The sequence below is a fragment of the Salvelinus sp. IW2-2015 genome, linkage group LG4q.1:29 (genome assembly GCF_002910315.2).
Source record: "Salvelinus sp. IW2-2015 linkage group LG4q.1:29, ASM291031v2, whole genome shotgun sequence".
NCBI lineage: Eukaryota > Metazoa > Chordata > Actinopteri > Salmoniformes > Salmonidae > Salvelinus > Salvelinus sp. IW2-2015.
This window is the reverse complement of record NC_036842.1, coordinates 68,883,093-68,901,117: the sequence shown is the minus strand read 5'-3', so window position 1 is coordinate 68,901,117 and position 18,025 is coordinate 68,883,093. Positions and strand designations below refer to the sequence as shown.

At 42.1% G+C, this 18,025-nt stretch overlaps 1 pseudogene; it reads left to right on the top strand.

Annotated features, from left to right (window-relative positions):
- The first annotated feature begins 5,044 nt into the window (after positions 1-5,044).
- On the top strand, positions 5,045-17,914 carry LOC111962431 (retinol dehydrogenase 11-like; annotated as a pseudogene).
- Positions 17,915-18,025: the final 111 nt, after the last annotated feature.

Genomic DNA, 18,025 nt, shown 5'->3' with positions numbered 1-18,025 from the left:
ACACTGAGGCTGTACTCTTACAGTTTTTGACAGTAGCCAATAGGGGTTTGTGGCTATTAGAGCCTAATGCAGGCCTACCAACAAAACCATCTCATGACATTTTCACATGTAAATAGCTTTTGATTTATATGATATAACCTACAGTAGCCTATATGTGTTCAATGCAGGCCTACATTGCATTAGAGTTTTTAAATTGTTTTTACATTATGAAAGGCTGACATTAGTTCATTATTTTTTACTTGGTCTGTAACACCATGGGCCAAATAGCTGACTGTAAAGTGCATTGTATTATGTTGTATGATGCAAGAAACCCCTTTATAAAATAAAATGTATTATTATTACCATACAGAGAATTAGACAATGTTGGCTACCCCTCTGACTGTTGGCTAATTTGCATATTCAAGCCTGTTTCAAAATACAACACTGCCCCTTTAATGAAGACATAAGCTTTTTACCTGACTCCTTTCAAAGACAGCTTGAAAGTAGCCTACATGTTTTGCGCTCTTGTAGGAAGCAGTAATTCCCCATTGCTGACCTATACTTATCTATAACTGGGCTAATAATGTTCTAACTAGCAAAGGATATCAACAAATGTTCCCACTTTTGGCTCTGATCTGAAAAGCGCATTCATTCACTCTGGGGTGATTGAAAGACCCCTCCTGGGCTACCTACCAATATAAATCTACACTGTTGCGCTCTGGCTCTGTCTACAACACAATTACAGATTCAATAATGCAAAACTAGATTTGTTTTGGTTTGTTGCATTGAAAAGGGGCTGATACACTGTAATGTTGATTCGATCACAGAAAAAACGTTGATCTATATAGTGAAAACTAATGGGGTGAACTCAGTGAAGTTCAGTCTCTTGCGTCTCTGTGTGGCCTGGTGTGGCAGTGCTGGAGGAGCTGTGCAGCTTATGTCTTGAACACACCAATAGGGTTATTATGCAAAATGGTACACAACATCATCTGGTTAAGTGTGCAACAAAAGTTCAACATTCACCTTCTGCTACCATTTCTGTCAAGCCGTCTACACATACCCTACAGTTTGATGCATACATTCGCTCCCGTGTGGTGCAGCAGTCTAAGGCACTACATCTCAGTGCTAGAGGTGTCACTACAGACCCTGGTTCAATCCTGGGCTGTATCACAACTGGCCGTGATCGGGAGTCCCATAGGACGGCGCACAATTGGCTCAGCGTTGTCCGGGTTAGGGGAGAGTTTGGCCGGGGTAGGCCATTGTAAATAAGAATTTGTTCTTAACTGACTTGCCTAATTAAATAAAGGTTTAAAAAAAAAATACGAATAAATTCCAATGTACGCACCACACAGAACGCACTGCAACTGCCTCAACAATGCAATGGTGCAAGGCAAACACAGCGTTCCATTGGAAAATAATGTACTTCTGGTGTACCAAATAAAAACACTGTTGGTGTGATCGAGGCGTTAGAGAGAACATTGCTTGTTAACGTTGTTGTAGTCTGATAGCCAAGGGTTAATTTAATTGGGAGGTGTGGATCCCTCCTTTTCGGTGACCATTCAAAACCAAAAGCTATTTTATCGATATTAAAATATAGGTTGTGATAGCTGTAAGCCTAATTGTTACTTTAATTTATTCGCCCAGTAGGCTAGTGCAAGTTTGGTTTCATGTAGGCCTATTGGTATGAAAAGAAACAACTAAACAACTTGCTATTTAGAGCATTTCCCCAAAAGACATGTCTTGTTTTTGGCTTCAAAGATAAAAAGCAATTGTAGACTATAACAAATGTGCATTGTCATGCAGTGACATAATGATAATTAAGATAATGCAAATAATTAATGATTACCTAGTTGGGCTAATTCTTGCTTTAGGCCTACATCATCATCCTCTGCCTGCATCCCTACCTGTAGCCTACCTGCCTCTTCCCTCTCTTACTCTATCAGTCTTGCTTGTCCATCTTCCTGAATTTGAATGAGATATTCTAACAGATAAATATTAATGGAAAAACGTCATTAAATATTACTAAGTTATTTAGCTATAGTGTGGATGTAGGGCTGTTCTTTTGTATATAATGAGCAAACAGATGCTGCATAGGCAACACAATGATTTCAGATAGAGACAAACTGTTTTTCGGGGCCGCCTCCTCATCGGCTACTATTTTGCAATATTAATATTCTCTGAGTAGTCTTGCTGATACAAAATGTTTTACACAAGGATGGTTTCATATAGCCTATAGCAGGGGGTCTGCAGCCTTTTTCATATAAGTGACAATTTACAATTGATCCTGCAATTTCAAAAAATCTGCGTGCCAGTTATGACTTTCATATAAGCATTGTAGGCTACTCAACTGTCCCCAGAAAATGTCTAACTGCCTACAAACTGAACAGCCTAATTCTAGCTGGCTACTAGACAGAGACGCGGTCCATTCAGCAACACCACACAGAGCTCAACTATGCCTACCTGTACCAGGCGGGCAACGGTGCTATATCATGGGTGCGGACTTAATGTGTAGATTTTTTTCCTTTTTTTTCATTCCTTGGTCGAGTTTGTTTGTCTTTATGCATCCTTGTCGATTGTGGCCTTAAGCGATTCCATTGAAGTATTCCTTTTATTTCAATGCACATGTAGGATTTATCTGGCATAGTTTGCATTCGCATTCGCATTCGCAGTCAGCTATTTTATGCTCCGGCTACTTTCACATTGATGTCGGTATTTGAAGTCAGACTTGATAGTGTGCATTATGCATCTATTTCATGTTGCACTGCATGCACTGTTCCACAAGTAGCCTAAATAAGTCAATGTAGCCTATGTATGAGGTTGAGCAGTACATTGTACACACCATTCTACAGACCTATAAACCTAATATTGAGGTGATAATGTCTGGGGGACAGCGAAAAAAACTCAGCATGCCCACCCCCAAACTACTTCCCGCAGCTACGATGATATACACAGAATGAGACGCAGCCATGATTCATTTGAATATAATGTTTTAGGTAGGCATAATTGACTCTCAGCAGTTAGAGTAAAGATATTCTATGCTGGTTGTCCAAACTCACAGTGTAGTTAATATATTCTATGGTTTGATAGGCCCAGATGGGTTGTGTATGGACTGGGACATGGAGCCAACACAATCCTCTCACATTCCGTCTCCTCTGTGAAGGGCTCTAATTTTAGCTGTGGAGGGTTACCATACTGGGAGAAAGAATGGGAAGTGCTAAGTCATGTGAGAGTCAAAGCTTGGAGGTGAGCCAGTCCCTCAGTTCAGACCAGGCAGGTCACCTCCCAAGTTCATAAAGTCAGAGGGAATGCATTAAAGGACAAAGACACTCTGAGAGAACATTTTAATCAAATTATGTGTTTGAACATGTTTTACACACATGCCACAAATTAACTACTTATTTTCCTCCACAATTTTTTTTTTGTTGATTTGTCCATTTATATGACATTAGTAATTCTTTGGAACTCAGAACACAAATATATGTGGTTGGTTATCCTCTAGATCCCTTGACAAGATGTTTTCATCTAATTTATTTTCACTCCTACAGTGATCTAGATGAAAGGTCAATCAGAAGAGAGACAGTGCTATGACATATGACTCGAGTGGGAACCTACTCTTTTGACCATTTGAATGGATTTGTTCTTCCAGGCAGTCTGGAATGCAGTTCAACCTATTAGTAACATATCAAATACTACCCAACAAACTGAAAAGGCCCTAAGGTACAAATGTTATGTACATATCTTTAGGGCACCTTCCATTCTGGATGTCACACACAGTAGTCTATCGTCTTGTGACAGATTGCCAGTCCACACAAGATTATGTTCTGGTTTCAGAGAACACAATGTCCAGTTTACTCACATCTCTTTAGTGCACCTTACCCTAGTGATCTAAGTCTGGCATAACATACTGTATCTATCATGACACAAGGCGAGACCCAGATGCAGATGGTTGGAGTCTTACAATATTTATTAATCCAATAGGGTAAGGCAAGAGAATGGTCGTGGACATGCAAAAGGGTCAAAACCAGTTCAGAGTACAAAAGGTACCGAGGGGCAGGCAGAATCAATGTCAGGGCAGGTAGGATAGTAGTCCAGAGTCAGACAGGTCAAAACCAGGAAGACCAGCAAAAAGAGGATAGCCAAAAAAAAAAAAAAAAAAAGGCATATGGTGAAACCACACTGGTTGACTTGACTAACATACAAGGCGAACTAGCACAAAGAGACAGGAAACACAGGGATAAATACACTGGGGAAAATAAGCGACACCTGGAGGGGGAGGAGACAATCACAGGAACAGGTGAAACAGATCAGGGTGTGACAGTATCACTTAGAAACCAGTGAGAGAGAACAAATCTGGACATTTAGGAACAGTTTCTCCATATCAAAGAGGTATAAGTCCCCCAGTATAAGTCACACAATAGGCATTATATAATTAATTGCATTTATTTTTTTATTGTATTTATTTTACCAGGTAAGTTGACTGAGAACACGTTCTCATTTACAGCAACGACCTGGGGAATAGTTACAGAGGAGAGGGGGGGATGAATCAACCAATTGTAAGCTGGGGATGATTAGGTGGCCGTGATGGTACAGTATGAAGACCAGATTGGGAATTTAGCCAGGACACCGGGGTTAACACCCCGACTCCTACGATAAGTGCCATGGGATCTTTAGTGACCACAGAGAGTCAGGACACCCGTTTAACGTCCCATCCGAAAGATAGCACCCTACACAGGGCAATGTCCCCAATCACTGGCATTGGCATTGCTTAAATGTGGCCCAAGAAAGATGTTATCTTCTCAGTGGTGTTTTGTATACAGTCTATGGTTTGATTGACTTCCTGCACTGGTTATCAGCCTATGAACAATAATTTGACACTGCTTGTTCTATCAGCTTCACCTGCTGGAATAATGTTAATGATTTTGTATATTGTAAGTGGGCGTAGAGTGACCTCTGCTGGAGGAATATTGTAGATGAAACAATTGGCAACCCAGCATATGATTGGTCCAATGGATGTACCAATAGGATTCCCCCGTTCTGTAACACGTTGCTTCTTTGACCTTCCAGTACTTCCTGATTGCACATTACGTCACATTGATAAACAGTTTTATTTCGACAAAGTTGATATGTATGAGATTATGATATATTTGAGTTGAATTAACTAGAGGTTCTCCTGGTTCTTTTCGCGGAATAGCAATATTGAATGAGAGGTTACTTCTACAGTCAGTAGCAGTTAAAGAACTGATAACATGCAGAACTACGGTAAAGCAATAAATACTTATTTTCTACAATATCCGACGGGGATCGCTCTTATCACAGTCACAGGTAAAAAAAAATACATTATTGTTTTAATTATCACAGGTCCTTTATGAAATGTAACAACAACGTAGGTAACGTAGCAAAGTCATTCCACCTAATTTTAACATTCTGTCAAAAAGCACATGTTCAACTTAATAAAAAACGATTTTACCTTTTTCAAGAGGTTTATATTTATATAGATATATAGATATATAAAATGACTATAGTAAGAGCCTATTAAATGCCAAATAAAGTAGCAAGGTTGACCATAACAATATTGACGATTTCATCTTTAAATAAGCCATAAATCAGCTTGTGACAGGGGGAATGGAAGCTTGGGAAAATGGCCAAAAATAGTAAAAACAGTTAACCTGCTTTTACACTATGATTGACTATTAGTTTTCTTTTGGGGATAAAAATATATATAAATTAATAGTTTCACCATTTTAAAACAATGAATATAACATACTTTGAAAATGCAATATTGGTCCACAATTTATACTGTCAAATCTACCATTCCAGTGTTTTAATTGCTATATTGTATTTACTTCGCCACCATGGCCTATTTATTGCCTTTACCTCCCGTATCTCACCTCATTTGCTCACATTGTATATAGACTTATTTTCTACTGTATTATTGACTGTATGTTTGTTTTACTCCATGTGTAACTCTGTGTTGTTATATGTGTCGAACTGCTTTGCTTTATCTTGGCCAGGTCGCAGTTGTAAATGAGAACTCTCAACTTGCCTACCTGGTTAAATTAAAAGAATTATAAAAAATACTTAAAAATGTAAAGGGATGCAAAAGGCACTCTTTTCATGGAACTGTAAGGACTGACGCTGGAGAAGAGAAGCAGGTACAGGGAGTCAACATTTAATTGGAACGGACATGAAAACAGGACAGGAACAGCGTCAGACAATTAATGCAGACGTAAGACAATTAATGCAGAACTGGGGAACGGAGCTGGGGAACAGACACATATAGGGGAGGTAATAAACAGGTGATCAAATCAAATTTATTTATATAGCCCTTCTTAGATCAGCTGATATCTCAAAGTGCTGTACAGAAACCCAGATTGAGTCCAGGTGACTCCAATGAATCGCTGATGCGCATGACGAGGGAACGCAGGTTTGCGTAATCATGGTGGCAGTAGTGCATAATGCAGGGCAGTCTGGCACCCTCTTGCCCTATTCTGATGTCATCACATCAGATTCCATCGAAATATGAATGTCAGATTCTGTCTGGCCCTATTCTAATGTCATCAAATCAGATTTCTGTCTCACCTTATTCTGATGTCATCCCATCAGATTCCATCTGGCCCTATTGTGATGACATCAAATCAGAATCTGTCTGGCCTTGTGATGTCATCACATCAGAGGTTTTAACATAGAGGTCCTATGAAACTGAGTTTAAAATTCTACCCCTAGAAATGATGTCTAGCGTTATTGTGTTGTGATGTCATCACATCATATTCCCTCTGGCCCTGTGATGTCAACGTTTCGTCTGACTAGATACTGGATGTATTTTGTTCACCTGGTGTGCTAAGAGGGCGGATGTTGCATCTTTAGAATGGGACTTCTGAAACCTAACATCAAGATCGCCAATTGTGTCAGATTGAGCTTTTAAAGCTTAATTTGATATGAAAAATTAATTTAAAATCTTGGATAAATGTTTTATATGCTATTGTATTACCACAATATTGTGACAGGAGTGGGGCTCTTTGCTCTGCGTAAATGGCTGGCTGGAGGGGTGTGTACGAGCACAGCCCGGCTAGACGGGAAGACTGTCCTTATCACCGGAGCCAACACTGGGATTGGGAAAGAGACTGCAGTTGACATGGCTAGCAGGGGTGAGCAACAAGTATTCAACTTCTTCTCTGTTCATTGTAGTTGGGCAGTTGATTTTTATGAGCTCACAGTGTAATGTCTGTTCTGTGTTTGGCCACAGGGGCGAGGGTTATTCTGGCCTGCAGGGACATGACAAGAGCCAATCAAGCTGCAGAGGGCATCAGGAAGAGGAGTGGCAATGGGAATGTGATTGTCAAAAAGTTGGACTTGGCATCCCTACAGTCGGTGCGACAGCTAGCCAAAGAGATCCTGGAAAGTGAAGAGAGACTGGACATCCTTATTAATAATGCAGGTAGAGGGACACTTTTCAGCTAGCACATAACGTTATGAGCACCATATGTTTATTATAGCTTGGTGAGAGCGTGGTTGTCCTATAGTTATTTTGCATACAACCTTCCCACAACTTTCTGGGAATGGTGCAGAATAGTTGCTTAAACCTCTACAGGATCGGTGGGTCCCCTGCGGGACGGTCGAGCTAACGATTATTTCTGTGGAAGGATTTAATCATTTGCAATTATGTCTACTTATGATAAGGTAAAAGGTTTATGTTTCTCTCAGCATATGATATGGTAAATATATCCAATGCAAAAAACATCTACATTTAAATGGTATTAATATTCATTTGGATATATTTCCATTAATTCCCATATATTCCCGTTAATTCCCATATATTCCTGTTAATTCCCACGGAAAGTCTCCACCTCTGAATATTCCCCAAAATGTGCAACCCTAGTCCCCAGCAAAGCACCATCACACCTCCTCCTCCATGCTTCACGGTGGGAACCACACATGCGGATATGATCCGTTCACCTACTCTGTGTCTCACAAAGTCACCCCGGTTGGATCCAAAAATCTCAAATTTGTACTCATCAGACCAAAGGACAGATTTCCACCGGTCTAATGTCCATTGCTTGTGTTTCTTGGCCCAAGCAAGCATCTTATCTTATTGGTGTCTTTTAGTAGTGGTTTCTTGCAGCAATTCAACCATGAGGCCTGATTTACGCAGTCTCCTCTGAACAGTTGATGTTGAGATGTGTGCGATACTTAAACTCTGTGAAGCATTTATTTGAGCTGCAATCTGAGGTGCAGTTAACTCTAATGAACTTATCCTCTGCAGAGGTAACTCTTGGTCTTCCTTTCCTATGGCGGTCCTCATGAGAGCCAGTTTCTTCATAGCGCTCGATGGATATGCGACTGCACTTGAAGAAACTTTCCCAAAGTTCTTGACATTTTCCAGATTGACTGACCTTCATGTCTTCAAGTAATGATGGACTGTCATTTCTCTTTGCTTATTTGAGTTGTTCTTGTCATAATATGGACTTGGTCTTTTAACAAATAGGGCTATCTTCTGTATACGCCCCCTACCTTGTCACAACACAACTGATTGGCTCAAACGCATTTAGAAGGAAAAATAATTCACAAATTTACTTTTAACAATGCACACCTGTTAATTGAAATGCATTCCAGGCGACTACATAATGAAGCTGGTTGAGAGAATGCCAAGAGTGTGCAAAGCTGTCATCAAGGCAAAGGGTGGCTACTTTGAAGAAACTCAAATCTCAAATATATTATGATTTGTTTAACACTCTTCTGGTTACTACATGATTCCAAATATTTTATTTAATAGTTTTGATGTCTTCACTATTATTCTACAATGTAGAAAATAGTAAAAATAAAGAAAAACGCTTGAATGATTACGTGTGTCCAAACTTTTGCATGGTACTGTATATGCAACAAATTTTCAACCAACAGGTTTCTGTGCCAAATCGCCACACAACAATAAACAAAACATACCGACATGGTTTGCGTTTTCAACACCACAGTAAATAGACTGTCAATCCCGACAGAAAACACATCCCTCCCTACCTTGTAGGCTTACCCAGTATAAAATGCGCTTGTTGCAGATTAAAGTCTGCATAAATACATAGCACACATAAAAATACCTTCTGAGGTTAAATTCCCATGTGCCGAATAAAAAATGTAAGTTAAATGGGTTTCCATTGCATTTTCAACTATGGACATACATGGTTTTGTCACAAAAAATGTTGCATAGGTACAGGTATAGCGAATGTGCCCGCTATGGTATTGGCACGTGAGCTCTAGCAAACAGATACAGTGCAGGTATAGCTTACTACATGATGAGATTATTATGGACAGTAGTGTGCGATTATTATTTGTCAAATGGCAAGCATCGATCATCATGTCACCAGAATAAGACCCTCGATATTTATTGGAAGGAGCATCGACCTCATCACTGTGTACTTTTACACCACCCTGTGAAGTTCATCATAATTAATTTAATCTGTAGCCTAATAAACTGCATGCTTTCCCAGAATGTGGAGAAATGTTTTATCAAACATGTAGACTACTTTACTCCTATATAAAGGTTGGATGGAAACCTGGTTAATGTCAAGGATGCTAGAATTATATTTTGGATGATGCCCATGCCTACAGGAGAATTTTTGAAGTAGCCTAATCAGATTAAAACATTGTGCCACATATAAAAAGTAATACATTACACGCGTTAGCTTCTAGGTGCGTGAGGAATAGCCACTCGGATTAGAGAGGAGGCAGAGCATGTGTTAAGCTTTCCTGAATAACTGGGCCTGCCGGTAGCGTATGTGTTCACATTATTATAGGATGACTTGGGAGCATGATGATTAAAAACAGACAGCGTGTTCAGTATCAAAAGTAGAAATACAGCCAGACTGGCCTGCTACTGTGGCTTTCTATTAACTGTTGAGAGTAGATCCACAACTGATCCAAATCAAATGAAACATTCAAATCACAGGGCTTTTGCGCCGTTATTTTATTTACAAAGGACATTTTCACTGCAGCCTAGAGTAGTCTAGAATGTTGTACTCACTTGAAAATAATAATGCAATTATTCGGCTAGGCTAGTCTAGGTAGGATAATTGTATTGTCCATTAACAAGATCATGAGAGGAGATTTTTTAAATCTGTGTGTGTCATGTCTTCACTGTTCAGTCATGCGCAATGATGCAACTGTCCTCTTCACTGCCTATCAGCTATTCCTATTTGTTTTGGTTGATTCATATAAAACGTTGATGCAGCTTTGAATGTTTTTATATGTGGTATGATTGCTAGTTAGCCTATTGCAGATCTGGACAAACAATCCCCTTACCACTGTTGTCACTATGAATGGTGGATCGAGGGCAGGATAGAAGGTTAGACTGGTAGACTATACTGACCTGTGGTATAGTAAAGTTAGCACACAGAAAAGCGTAGAGCATACGGGAAATACCAAAACATCTTGAAATCTGGCTAGGATGGAAGAAATTATATAGTAAAACCTGCAACTAGCAGATGTAAACCAGGGGAAAAATCGCACTGCACTCCCCTGTGCCCAATAAAAAAACACACAACCCTCCCAAAGCAACAAATACAAGTTTAACAACCCTTCCCTATTTTGGACCCCCCCCCCCCCACAGTAAATTACGATCTGTCCCTTAACAAGCGTAGTAAAGTTGCACTATTCAGCTGTGCTCATTGGCAATAGGGTAATAGGTGACTGACATTCTGCACGTGGCTTATTTATAGTAAAGGAGGAGGAGTGACATGATGCTGTGCTGTTGATGAGAAGATTGTAAACATTAGATACAAATTCCCTCTGTGCCCATAGAAGAGGAAGCAATGTGAATTATATTGTGCTTACTAAATTAAGTTAAGTGCGCTATCCATTCAGACCAGCCTTACTGATTGAACCTATGTTATCAACTACATTTCAGGGAGTAGACTAACTTTTCTTCTCTATGTCTGTTGATTAGGTATCATGAGCTGTCCAAAATGGCAGACTGAAGATGGCTTTGAGATGCAGTTTGGTACCAACCACTTAGGCCACTTTTTATTGACAAATTGCCTTTTGGATCTCCTTAAGAAATCAGTCCCAAGCCGTATTGTCAACGTCTCCAGTTTAGCTCATGAAGAAGGTATAACGTTGTCTTTGTCATTTACCATATAAAACAATGATTCAGTGTTTATAGGATTTATGATTGATTGCACAAACAAAATCCATGATTTAGCCTGTAATTGTTGTGTCACATTTTGTTGTGTTACAGCCTGAATTCAAAATGGATTAAATAGATTTCTCTCACACATTTACACACAATACCCCATAATGACAAATTGAAAACATGTTTTAAGTTTAGCAAATGTATTGAAAAGGAAATACAGAAATATGTCATTTACAAAAGTATTCACACACCTGAGTCAATACCTTGTAGAAGCACCTTTGGCAGCGATTACAGCTGTGAGTCTTTCTGGGTACGTCTGTAAGACCTTTTCACTCCAGGATTGTGAAACATTTGCCCATTATTCTTTTCAAAATTCTTCAAGCTCTGTCAAATTGGTTGTTGATAATTTCTAGACAATCATTTTCAGGTCTTACCATAGATTTTCAAGCAGATTTAAGTAAACACTGTAACTTGGCCACTCAGAAACATTCACTGTCTTCTTGGTAAGCAACTCCAGTGTAGATTTGGCCTTGTGTGTTAGGTTATTGTCCTGCTGTAAGGTGAATTCATCTCCCAGTGTCTAGTGGAAAGCAGAACTGAATCAGGTTTTCCTCTAGCATTTTGCCTGTGCTTAGTTCCATTCCGTTACATTTTTATCCTGGAAACCTCCCCAGTCCTTGATGATGTCCATAACATGATGCAGCCACCACTATGCTTGAAAATATAGAGAGTGGTACTCAGTAATGGGTTGTATTGGATTTGCCCCAAACATAACACTTTGTATTCAGGACTAAAAGTTAATTACTTTAGTGCCTTGTTGCAAACAGTATGCATGTTTTGGAATATTTTTATTCTGTAAAGGTTTTCTTCTTTTCACTCTGTCAATTAGGTTAGTGTTGTGGAGTAACTACAATGTTGTTGATCCATCCTCAGTTTTCTCCTGTAACTGTTTTAAAGTCACCATTGGCCTCATGGTCACATCCCTGAGCGGTTTCCTTCCTCTCCAGCAACTGTGTTATGAAGGATACCTGCATCTTTGTAGTGACTGGGTGTATTGATACACCATCCAAAGTGTAATTAACTTCACCATGCTCGAACGGATATTCAATGTCTACTTTTTTCATTTTTACCCATCTAACAATAGGTGCCCGTCTTTGGGAAGCATCGGAAAACCTCCTTGGTCTTTGTGGTATAATCTGTTTTTGAAATTCACTGCTCAACTGAGGGACCTTACAGATAATTGTATGTGTGGGTTATAGAGATGAGGTAGTCATTCAAAAATCATGTTTAAAACTATTATTGCACACAGTCCATGCAACTTATTATGTGACATGTTCAGCAATTTTTTACTCCTGAACTTATTTAGGCTTGCGATAACAAAGGGGTTGAATACTTATTGACTCATTTCAGCTTTTGATTTTTAATTAATTTTTAATAATTAAAAAAAACATATTTCCATTTTGACATTATGGGGTATTGTGTGTAAACCAGTGACAACAAATCTAAATTTAAACCATTTTAAATTCAGGCTGTAACACAACAACATTTGGAAAAAGTCAAGTGGTATGAATACTTTCTGAAGGCACTGTAGCTTTCATTGCTTAGTGTTAGACATGTTTTGACATTATATCTATATGTGACTTACTATGTTCCACTTTTAATAATAATACTTTTTTTCAACAGGCAAGATCTATTTTGATGACATAAACTTAGATAAAGATTACAGTCCATGGAAAAGCTACCGGCAAAGTAAGCTAGCTAATGTGCTCTTTACTAGGGAGCTGGCAACACGACTACAAGGTAATTCAACTCCGCTGCACAACATCTTTTCATTTTACAGCATGCATTTGGACGTATGTTAGTAACATTGTTTGGCATAACAAAGGCACGAAGTACATGGTGTGTTGCATCTCTCTTCAATAGAGTCTCTGCAGACTCACTGCATTGAATTAGGCTGATAGAAGACATTACCTGTGTTTGTGTGTGTTTCTCTGTGACTGTAGGAACTGGAGTAACTACATATAGCCTCCATCCTGGAGTCATCTGGACTGAGCTTGGTCGGCACATCTGGCCCACCATGCCCCTGTGGAAAAGAGCCATCTACAAGACTCTTGGTTTTTGGCTCAAGTCCCCTAGAGAGGGAGCCCAGACCACCATCCACTGTGCTGTAGAAGAAAGCCTGGCAGATGTCAGTGGACTCTACTACAGGTCAGATACCACTAGAGTAATTGTCGAGGTTACCTAGCCAGTTAGAGGTTACCTAGCCAGCTACACTTTCAAACAAAGTCAACAACGCAGCCACTGCTAGCTAGCCTATTTCACCAGCCAGCAGTACTATATCATTTTAGTCAATAAGATTTTTTGCAACGTAAGCTTAACTTTCTGAACATTCGAGACGTGTAGTCCACTTGTCATTCCAATCTCCTTTGCATTAGCGTAGCCTCTTCTGTAGCCTGTCAACTATGTGTCTGTCTATCCTTGTCTCTCCCTTCTGCAACAGACCATAACAACGCTTCAACAACGCGTGGCCGCTGCTACTCTAACCTGGTGGTCCAGCCGCACGACCCACGTGGAGTTCCAGGTCTCGGCAGCTCTGGAACTGCCGATCTGCGGCCAACAAGGCAGAGTTTCATCTCAGCCTATGCTTCCCTCCAGTCCCTCGACCTTCTTGGCACTGACGGAAACATGGATCTACACTGATAACACTGCTACTCCTACTGCTCTCTTCGTCTGCCCACGTGTTTCTCGCACACCCGAGAGCTTCTGGTCAGCGGGTGGGTGGCACTGGGATCCTCATCTCTCCCAAGTGGACATTCTCTCTTTCTCCCCTGACCCATCTGTCTATCGCCTCCTTTGAATTCCATGCTGTCACAGTTACCAGCCCTTTCAAGCTTAACATCCTTATCATTTATCGCCCTCCAGGTTTCCCTTGGAGAGTTTCATAATGAGCTTGACGCCCTGATAAGTTCCTTTTCCTGAGGATGGCTCACTCTCTACAGTTCGGGTGACTTTAACCTCCCCACGTCTACCTTTGACTCATTCCCTCTCTGCCTCCTTCTTTCCCACTCCTCTCCTCTTTTGACCTCACCCTCTCACCTTCCCCCCTACTCACAAGGCAGGCATACGCTTGACCTCATCTTTACTAGATGCTTGTTCTTCCACTAATCTCATTGCAACTCCCTCCAAGTCTCCGCCACTACCTTGTATCCTTTTCCCTCTCGCTCTCATCCAACACTTCCACACTGCCCCTACTCGGATGGTATCGCGCCGCCCAACCTTCGCTTCTCTCCCCCGCTACTCTCTCCTCTTCCATCCTATCATCTTCCCTCTGCTCAAACCTTCTCCAACCTAATCTCCTGATTCTGCCTCCTCAACCCTCCTCTCCTCCCTTTCTGCATCCTTTGACTCTCTATGTCCCCTATCCTCCAGGCCGGCTCGGTCCTCCCCTCCTGCTCCGTGGCTCGACGACTCATTGCGAGCTCACAGAACAGGGCTCCGGGCAGCCGAGCGGAATGGAGGAAAAACTCGCCTCCCTGCGGACCTGGCATCCCTTTCACTCCCTCCTCTCTACATTCTCCTCTTCTGTCTCTGCTGCTAAAGCCAATTTCTACCACTCTAAATTCCAAGCATCTGCCTCTAACCCTAGGAGCCTTTGCCACCTTCTCCTCCCTCTGAATCCTCCTCCCCCTCCTCCCCCCTCCTCCCTCCTCTGCTGATGACTTCGTCAACCATTTTGAAAAGAAGGTCGACGACATCGATCCTCGTTTGCTAAGTCAAACGACACCTGCTGGTTCTGCTCACACTGCCCTACCCTGTGCTTTGACCTCTTTCTCCCCTCTCTCTCCAGATGAAATCTCGCGTCTTTGTGACGGCCCGGCGCCCAACACCTGCCCGCTTGACCCTATCCCCTCCTCTCTTCTCCAGACCATTTCCGGAGACCTTCTCCCTTACCTCACCTCGCTCATCAACTCATCCTTGACCGCTGGCTACGTCCCTTCCGTCTTCAAAGAGAGCGAGAGTTGCACCCCTTCTGAAAAAAACCTACACTCGATCCCTCCGATGTCAACAACTACAGACCAGTATCCCTTCTTTCTTTTCTCTCCAAAACTCTTGAACGTGCGTCCTTGGCCAGCTCTCCTGCTATTCTCTCTCAAGATGACCTTCTTGAATCCAAATCAGTCAGGTTTCAAGACTAGTCATTCAACTGAGACTGCTCTTCTCTGTGTCACGGAGGCGCTCCGCACTGCTAAAGCTAACTCTCTCTCCTCTGCTCTCATCCTTCTAGACCTATCGGCTGCCTTTGATACTGTGAACCATCATATCCTCCTCTCCACCCTCTCCGAGCTGGGCATTCTCTCCGGCGCGGCCCACGCTTGGATTGCGTCCTACCTGACAGGTCGCTCCTACCAGGTGGCGTGGCGAGAATCTGTCTCCGCACCACGTGCTCTCACCACTGGTGTCCCCCAGGGCTCTGTTCTAGGCCCTCTCCTATTCTCGCTATACACCAAGTCACTTGGCTCTGTCATATCCTCACATGGTCTCTCCTATCATTGCTATGCAGACGACACACAATTAATCTTCTCCTTTCCCCCCTCTGATAACCAGGTGGTGAATCGCATCTCTGCATGTCTGGCAGACATATCAGTGTGGATGACGGATCACACCTCAAGCTGAACCTCGGAAGACGGAGCTGCTCTTCCTCCCGGGGAAGGACTGCCCCCGTTCCATGATCTCGCCATCACGGTTGACAACTCCATTGTGTCCTCCTCCCGGAGTGCTAAGAACCTTGGCGTGATCCTGGACAACACCCTGTCGTTCTCAACTAACATCAAGGCGGTGACCCGTTCCTGTAGGTTCATGCTCTACAACATTCGCAGAGTACGACCCTGCCTCACGCAGGAAGCGGCGAGGTCCTAATCCAGGCACTTGTCATCTCCCGTCTGGATTACTGCAACTCGCTGTTGGCTGGGCTCCCTGCCTGTGCCATTAAACCCCTACAACTCATCCAGAACGCCGCAGCCCGTCTGGTGTTCAACTTTCCCAAGTTCTCTCACGTCACCCGCTCTCCGCTCTCTCCACTGGCTTCCAGTTGAAGCTCGCATCCGCTACAAGACCATGGTGCTTGCCTACGGAGCTGTGAGGGGAACGGCACCTCCGTACCTTCAGGCTCTGATCAGGCCCTACACCCAAACAAGGGCACTGCGTTCATCCACCTCTGGCCTGCTCGCCTCCCTACCTCTGAGGAAGTACAGTTCCGCTCAGCCAGTCAAAACTGTTCGCTGCTCTGGCACCCCAATGGTGGAACAAACTCCCTCACGACGCCAGGTCAGCGGAGTCAATCACCACCTTCCGGAGACACCTGAAACCCCACCTCTTTAAGGAATACCTAGGATAGGATAAAGTAATCTTCTAACCCCCCCCCTTAAAAGAGTTAGATGCACTATTGTAAAGTGGTTGTTCCACTGGATATCATAAGGTGAATGCACCAATTTGTAAGTCGCTCTGGATAAGAGCGTCTGCTAAATGACTTAAAATGTAAATGTAAATACCATTAGAGCTTGTTTTTGTCCAACCTTAACTCTTTTCACGGTGGGTGTTACATTGCATGCTTACAGAATATGGATCTAGGTAAGATTAATGCTAGGACATATTCGTTGTGTGTCATTAACTTTGTGTGTGTGTTTGGAATCTTGTTTTCTGTCCTGGCTACAGTGACTGCGCCCCAAAAACTGTGGCCCTTCAGGGCCAGGATGATGCAGCTGCCAAGAGCTGTGGGACCTGAGTGCCTCCATGGTTGGTCTGGCATGATGGACCTGGTTACCACTAGGACTGGCCTAGCCTTTAGAATGTTGACATACAGTTGAAGTCAGAAGTTTACATACACTTAGGTTGGAGTCATTAAAACTCGTTTTTCAACCACTCCACAAATGTCTTGTTAACAAACTATAGTTTGGCAAGTCGGTTAGGACATCTACTTTGTGCATGCACAAATAATTTTTCCAACAATTGTTTACAGACAGATTATTTCACTTATAATGCACTGTATCACAATTCCAGTGGGTCAGAGTTTACATGCACTAAGTTGACTGTGCCTTTAAACAGCTTGGAAAATTCCGAAAAGTATGTCATGGCTTTAGAAGCTTCTGACAGGCTAATTGACATAATTTGAGTCAATTGGAGGTGTACCTGTGGATGTATTTCAAGGCCTACCTTCAAACTCAGTGCTCTTTGCTTGACATCATGGGAAAATCAAAAAGAAATCAGCCAAGACCTCAGAAAAATAATTGTAGACCTCTACAAGTCTGGTTCATCCTTGGGAGCAATTTCCAAACTCCTGAAGGACCACGTTCATCTGTACAAACAATAGTACGCAAATATAAACACCATGGGACCACGCAGCCATCATACCGCTCAGGAAGGAGACGTTTTCTGTCTCCTAGAGATGAATGTACTTTGGTGCAAAAAGTGCAAATCAATCCCAGAACAACAGCAAAGGACCTTGTGAAGATGCTGGAGGAAAGAGGCACAAAAGTATCTATACCCACAGTAACAACGAGTCCTATATATCGACATAACCTGAAGGGCAGCTCAGCAAGGAAGAAGCCACTGCTCCAAAACCGCCATAAAAAAAAGCCAGACTACGGTTTGCAACTGCACATAGGGACAAAGATCGTACTTTTTGGAGAAATGTCCTCTGGTCTGATGAAACAAAAATAGACTGTTTGGCCATAATGACCATTGTTATGTTTGGAAGAAAAAGGAGGAGGCTTGCAGCCGAAGAACACTATCTCAACCGTAGAGCACGGGGTGGCATCATGTTGTGGGGTGCTTTGCCTGGCAGGCAGGGACTGGTGCACTTCACAAAATAGATGGCATCATGAGGGAGAAAAATTATGTGGATATATTGAAGCAACATCTCAAGACATCAGT